We start from the raw sequence: 6,000 nt of genomic DNA, 5'->3' as shown, positions 1-6,000 counted from the left end.
ACATATCTCAACGTATCTCATCTTAACAAGGAGTCTTAACTCAAGTGGCCCCTGTTCACTCCAGGTGTCCTTTCTGTCTGTCCTAATAGTGCTCTGGTTAGCAGTCGGGTGTGACCGCAGGGTAAAGATTAGCCCTGACCGCAACAGTAACCCCACACACAGCGGTGGTGCCACGTTTTCATTTTGCCCCCGACCTTTAGAGGGTCTTTGTACGCCACTGATGAAATCTTTAGTGTCATTACTGCCCTCTTTCTGTGCCACACTTGTCATACTGCGAAGTCTTTCGCCTGTAATGTTATTAACAGCTTAATCATCAAGTCAAGAGTACTCAGTATTAGTTGACGCTACAGAAAATCATTGTCGTTATTCCATGTGTGAGTGTATGCACTGTATGTGTGTGTGTTTGTGTGACGGAGAGCAGATGTGAGCGTGTTTTTGACCCACTCAGCAGAGAGAAACATCTGGGTGCAGATCCACCTGCATGCAATCATCTGCACACCACATCTGCGCCTATCTGTCAGTAAGCACAAAGAAACCAGTCCATTCATCCAACGCCGCACTTAGACTTTTCCATTTAAATTCCGAACCGCCATGCACATGCCCGTATATTCAGGATCAGATGTCAGGAGTGTTTGTGAATCACAGATTTTGAACGCTCATGGTCTTGGCAGAGGTTGCAGCCAGATAACATCAAATGAAAGTTGGACACACACCCGCACACACACACATACACACGTACACACAGTTGGAGCAGCCCTCTGTGTGAGTAAGCACAAAGGCTGAGCTGAGAAGTCAGTTATCAAGTGCTTGTGGTAGGTTGAAAACGAATCAACTGGCTGCGTAGACGCCGGCAAAGTCTGCACTTGAAGTTTCTTCTACATTTGACACCGAAACTCATTTTCCTGTTTGCTGTCGTGGGGCGTTGCAGCGTTTCAAACAGATGAACAGAGATACTCGCTAACAGTCACTTGCACCGCACCGTCGCCTCAGAACGTCAATGGGATGAGAGTACAACTCTCGTTATTACTCACAACAGAAGAGAAAGTTGACGGCTCCCTACAGCTGCTCTGTTTCAGGGGGGAATCTTCAGAGTGAGAAGCAAGAACACTGCTCGCTTGTAAAATGTTAAATAAAATGAGAGGAGGTTGGATGCAAGTGCAAGTTGGAGTTGGTGATTAGCATCAATCTCTGAAGATGGGAGCCAGAAATAGAAAAAATTAAGATTATCCCCCCTGTGAAACAGTCATTTTAGCCACTTAGTGTGTGTGGGGGGGTCTGGTAGCTGATGAAATGCACCACTGAAATTGAGCATCTATGAGTGAGTGTTAGAGAGTGAGGGAGTGAAGGGAAAAACATCTACAGCAGCACACACACCACAGTGTGTGTGTGTGTGTGTGTGTGTGTGTGTGTGTTGCGCAGGTTGCGGGGCAGCTCTGTGTGCATATGCAGCGTGAGGAGAGTGCTGGGGGGAGACCACCTACACTTCCACCTGCTCTGCCTTTTAGAGGGGCCTCTTCAATCACCGGGCTGGGGTCATTATGGATGCGAGCCTCTAGCCGCCAGGCATTGTTTCGCTATTTCTGTCCTCGCGCTTTACAGCGAAACGCCGAGCAAGAGCCCCATTAAAAGCTGCGCTTCAAATCATGAGCGGCCACGACAGGAAACATCATGTCCTGACTCCCCTGCTTCTCGTGCGGAAAATAAAATCCTCACTGGTTACAGGTTCCTTACAGTTGTGTTTCATTATTTTTTGTCATGAGCAGGAAAAAATGCACAAATCTCTGCAAAGATGCAGCAAAACAAACTCTTTATTCTGGAGGTAGATACGAGGACACCTCTGACTTTGTCCAGACTGGCACGGTGATGAGTAATGACAAAGCAGTGAACTGTTTGACAGGCACTGTGAAGATGACTAAGTCCAAACTTTCAGAGTGAGATATGGAGGGGAAGATGTTGTTTGTTCTCGACTTCAGGGAAAACTATTTGAAGGCTGCTGATGCTACTTAAGCTTTTTCCTGTTTTGGTAGCTCTGTGAAGCTGGTTCACTTACAATCAGCCACCTTACATTACTTGAAAGGGTTCGGTTTGTGCAAGATGAGAAACAAACGCATCACACATAATTGTAAGATTAAAGTAATAGCGTGACATTTAGGAAACTGCGCATATTTGTTTTCTTGCAGTCAGCGGATGAGAAGGCTGATGCATTTCACAAAATACGCCTACTGGCGCCAAAAAAAGATCACAAATAAGCAAGTTAGGTTGTGTTTGTTCAATCAATACAAAGCACAAAGTGGAACAATGTTAGATTTTATGGGGGATTATCTGCCAGGTTGGCTGCTTCCCCCCGTTTCCAGGTTATCTAAAGTGGCTTCAAATTTACTGTGCAGACATGGAGGGTGGTGTCACTGTTCTCGTCTAACTCCCAGCAAGAAAGCAAATCAGTTTCAGTTAAATTCTCAGTGTCTTCCTAAAGTTGTGACAACCTCCGATCTTCACAGTTTCAGCCAGGTAGCTTCTCTGTCTGAAGCTCTTGTAAACAACTCCGCCATGCAAACAATTAAACAGCGATCTGTGACCAAACGAGACTCTTTAATTGCCCATGGAGTCTATATTTGGAGCAGAGCTTCCTAAACGCACTACTTAAGGTAAACTACATTAAATGTGAGGTAATTAGTGTGCCACATAACAGACCACAAACTGCTAATTGTGCTGCCTGTGGCTGTCTCTGCGTGCCTCCACCCAACCGAACCTGCAGACTGCTCTTAACAGCAACCTCGGCATCTCTTCTGCACGAGATCGCTGTCCGAGTGCAGAGCGCGCAAACAGTAATTGTCAGCTGAGGTGTGATACAAAAACATGTCTGATAGCAGGCTGAGCCGAGGCACGGGGCACCATGCGTGTGTGTGTGTGTGTGTGTGTTTGTCTGTTCGGTTCAAGCTGTGCATGAGGTGGTGCACCAGCAAAAGTGCATTTACATATGTGAGTAAGACCGTGACTGTGAGCGAGAGTGGAGTGCAGTGTCTGTGTTTGTGTGAGTGGATGAAATATGTGGGTGTTTGTGGGGGAGTTGGATGATTTTTACAGGCACTGATTCACTCGAGGGCGTCCGTGTCCAGGCTTGTTTGAGACGTTCTGGGTCCCGGGCGTCGGGAACGGCGCTCAGTTACAGGATCACGCAAAGGCTCCCCGAGGCTTAACAGGAGTTGCCGACGCAGACAAAGTCAGAAAATCTGTGGTCTTTTATGTTGACAAAAAAAAAAAAAAAACTTGCATGTGAGCGTTTGCCCCCAGAAACTGCTGGCGCTGCACCTTTTCTCTGAACTACCCCTAACCTGAGACAGTCCCAGTGGATTCAGTGGAAAGCACATGTGTGTTACATTACTGATTGTGTTGCTGTTTGTTTATGTTACTTAATGAGGTTTTAGGGTGTGTGTGTGTGTGTGTGACTTAAAACTTACTCACACCGCTGCCATCGACTCAAACTCTACACCTCTTCGTCACTGTCAACCAGTGACGTCATTCCCCGTCAAGGTCATGACCTCGCCAACTTTCACATCCCCCCTGAAGGGATTCCCATATCTGGCTTTACCTACAGCATGACGCCCTGGTGTGTGATACTGCAAAGTGTATTTATTTGGAATCTGACTTGGAGGGAAACCAGGAAGTGGACCAGACACTGGGGATGAGACTCAACACAGACAAGAAACAACTGCTGACAGGCGAAAAGGAAAGGGGAGTTTTGCAGAGTTTATGCGATTGTTCACACACACAGATTCCTGATAACGATTTTGTCGCTTATCAAAGAAACGTGGGCTTCGGCGAGCGCAGAGATGATGGAGCAGCTGCTGTCAAAGCTGCCGAAGAGGGAATAACTGTTTGGGTTAATGATTTACACGACTCTAAAAAGCCCTGATCGTCAGCTCCACGGAGGCTGACATGGCAATACTCTGGAGGCACTTTGTTTTAATAAAAGCCAAAGCCATGTTCTGACCATGTGGCAGATAAAGAACTAAGAGGAAACACTAACACACACACACACACAGCGGAGCGGCTGCGGCTGTGTGACTGAGCCAAACCATAACCGAGAGGAACCACTCAAAGGAAATCTCAAAGTAGCTTGGCAGGCAGCGCCGGGATCAAATGTGTGTCGACTCTGGTGGAGAAAGAGCGATTCACGCAGGTTTTTCCTTTTTAATTCACCACTTCAAGACCGTGCGGATAAAATTTCAGCTATCTCCAATCCCTGCCTCTCTCTGCCCTCGCCCCCTGAGACGTGCAAATGCACACACACAGACACACACACTGAGGACAGATCTGGAGTCAATTGTTCTCTCATGCCACAACACCCTAACCTCCACCCTCCCCTCTGCTACGCTAAATGTCCTCTTGTGCCACAGGCTCCCTGGCTTTTAACTTACAACCCTGCGTTGGGCGAGATCATTAAGAGCACATTCTGCATTCATTACCGCCGTTGCACGTTCCTGCGCTGCAGACTAATAAACAGAGAAAGAGGGAAGGCAGGAGGAGGACAGGACCGGAGACGGGGCAGAGCAGGGTTGAATGGAGCCGTGGGACACAGCCAAACATGCTGACCTCCGGCGCTGACATCAGTGACCCACACTTCTGACTGACTAACAGTTTTTCTATCACTTCTCCCCTCTCGCTCTCTGCGGAACGTGACCCACCGCCTGCGAGCGAGGCTGCCCCCTGAAGCCCCGGTCAGCTACCTGACTCACAGCTCCTAAAGGGCGGTTTCAGGTTCACCGAGCAGGATGGACATGGGCCCTTGCAGAGGAGATCTCAGAGTCCCTTCAGTTAGCCGCGCCATGGACAGCACTGCGTGTGAGACCATGTGGCTGCCCAGCAGGCTTTTCACCCCCCCCACCCCTTTTTATCATAAAGAAGTGAGCAAGAGGTTGTGACAAGGCTGATGCACACAGGGGTCACAAGTCTTCCAGGGACATAAGAGACAAGTTGTCCTTTTTTTGACTCCGAAGTGATCAAAGGATTTGACTTTGCTGGGAGACAGCAAAAATGAAAAGCAGTTTGGTGTCAGCAAGGATTTCATGGCACATAACAGTCGAGAGCAAAGATTAACGATTTAAAAATTTCAGTGACATTTAATGCAGAATGAGCCTCCTGAGGGATGTACAGCTTTTGCACCACAGCTCATTTGGATCTCGCTGTTTGTGCATGTCCTCAGTACACTGCCACGGGCATGGGCGTAGGCGCAGTGTTTTTCCCTCCAACTATCTCCTCACGTAAGAACACCAAGATCTTTTTTTAATTTGCTTTGGCAGCATTTCTTACATGTGTACATCACTGCGCCTTATATACTGCTATATGTCCATCACCGTGTCTGATACATGTCTGCTGTTAATCCTGATGTTCATCGTTTCAATCCAGGTTTGTTGTCTTAATAAATCCTACTTAGAAATAACAAAAAAAAAAACAAGACAAAGAGTCTATAGCCATGCTAGCAGCTCTGTTGGCTGTACTCAGGCAGTGGTGCTCAAGCATCTGTCATAAATACAATATTTTCAGATATTGGGGGGAGGGTGAAGCAGTTTTTTGTCAGGGTAAGTGTCAAAAGAAAACATGAAAAATTCTAAATTCAAAATAAAATATAAGATTAGACCCCAGTAATTTTTGTACAGTCCCTAACTCGCTGACGGTCACCATCTTGGTTTAGCGTGTTAGCATGCTAACATTTGCTAGTTAGCACTAAACCAAAACACTGCTGAGGCTAATAGGATCGTCATACATTTTTGCGTGTGTGTTTGGCTCATAGGAATTTTGACCTGACGATGGCGCTAGATGAAAAATTGAGGATTTACCAAATTGACCAAGTTCCATGGCAATCCTCCATTAAAAACTGCAAATGTGAACCTCATGGTGGCACTGGATAAGTCAGTTGAGTATGAGTAACCAAAGTGAGTATGATTCACCCTCTGGGGACCATGAGTGTCTGTATACACTTTCATGGCAGTCCATCCACTG

Source organism: Chelmon rostratus, chromosome 17, assembly GCF_017976325.1.
Source record: "Chelmon rostratus isolate fCheRos1 chromosome 17, fCheRos1.pri, whole genome shotgun sequence".
Lineage (NCBI taxonomy): Eukaryota > Metazoa > Chordata > Actinopteri > Chaetodontiformes > Chaetodontidae > Chelmon > Chelmon rostratus.
This window is presented reverse-complemented; position numbering follows the sequence as displayed.